This window comes from Myotis lucifugus, unplaced genomic scaffold, assembly GCF_000147115.1.
Source record: "Myotis lucifugus unplaced genomic scaffold, Myoluc2.0 scaffold_17, whole genome shotgun sequence".
NCBI classification, from domain to species: Eukaryota; Metazoa; Chordata; class Mammalia; order Chiroptera; family Vespertilionidae; genus Myotis; species Myotis lucifugus.
Genome location: NW_005871065.1, coordinates 9,513,098 through 9,514,390, shown reverse-complemented (window position 1 = coordinate 9,514,390; position 1,293 = coordinate 9,513,098). Strand labels below are relative to the sequence as shown.

General features: G+C 46.5%; 1 non-coding gene across 1 annotated transcript; it reads right to left on the bottom strand.

Annotated features, from left to right (window-relative positions):
- Positions 1-521: 521 nt before the first annotated feature.
- LOC111825217 lies at positions 522-627 on the bottom strand. The gene has a single exon (XR_002828364.1). It is a non-coding gene; the product is annotated as a U6 spliceosomal RNA (small nuclear RNA).
- Positions 628-1,293: the final 666 nt, after the last annotated feature.

The following is a 1,293-nucleotide window of genomic DNA, read 5'->3' as shown; positions in this document are numbered from 1 at the left end:
GCCTCACACCATTCATCCACTTATCTTCCTGACACTGGGAGGTGTTTGAGTTTGTGATCCTTATTCTAGCAAACCTCTTCATGATTATGTACAAGATTTCATCATCAGATGCTACATGATTTTCTGGGCAAAAATGTCCACTCTCTTTACTGGTGGCAAATGTACCGTCTATTATCATGAACTGGCTGGAGGACAAATGTACAGCATGTTGGGGTCTTTGACTTGGATGGATGTGCCCTAGCTCATGTGAGCTCACCTACAGAGCATGTTGGGATTGTAACAGTGTAGGCCCGGTGATGGACAGAAAGTGGGACATAGCATGTGGGTGCTGGAAAACCAATGGGCAGGAGAAACTGGCCCAGGGGGCAGCCTGGGGATCTGACCCTCAGTGTATAATGGATGTGGCAAGTTTTGTATTTTTTTAGATTGTGACAAATCATGATTTTGCTATTGAGGCCACACACTGTGTTTTGACTTATATTGCTTCTAAAGGATGTGAGGACACCCACTGGGGCACTGCAAAAAATATAGAACACTTCATGAATTTGCATGTCATCCTTGTTCAGGGCCATGCTAATTGTCTCTGTATCATTCCAATTTTAGTATATGTGCTGCTGAAGTGAGGACTTGATGTGGCAAGTTCTTAAGTGTTTGTGCAGGTGTGTATTTGGACAGGGAGGTTTAATCTGAAAGTGAGGTTTCTCCTCACCACACCTCCATGGTAGGAGGTTCCAGGAGGTTGGCAGTACTCTAGGAGTCTGGGCAGTAGGGCCTGAGCAGGAAGGAGAGCAGCATGAAGTACTTTGGGTGTGGGTTTTCATTCAGAAAGCTCAGGTTCAGGGAGGGATTGAACGGAATGAGGGCCCAGGCCTAGGGAATGACCAGAGCAAACTTCAGGGGCTGGAGTTAAGGATTCTGTGGTTTAGAGGCCATGGGGTGAGCCCAGGTTCATCCTAGCACAGTCTAAGTGACTTCAAGCAGGGAGATTCATCTCAGACCTCGCCTGTTGTTGCTGCTAAGGCTTCTGTCCTTATAGACAAGAGAATAGGAGATTAAAACAGATGAAAGATGTGGACATCATTATTGACTGTAACACACAGGCAACAGGGCCAACAAATCTACGTGTGTGTGTGAAAGTGTGTTAATGATAGTGGTGCCCTTGCTCTCCCAGTGTTGGCCTCACCCATGTCCTTGGATGAGGCCAGGAATGGAAGGGCATATGCTGATGAGACTGTGATTGACAATTGACATCTCTATGAGATGGTGCTCATAGCTTGCCTTTGTGTGTGCCTC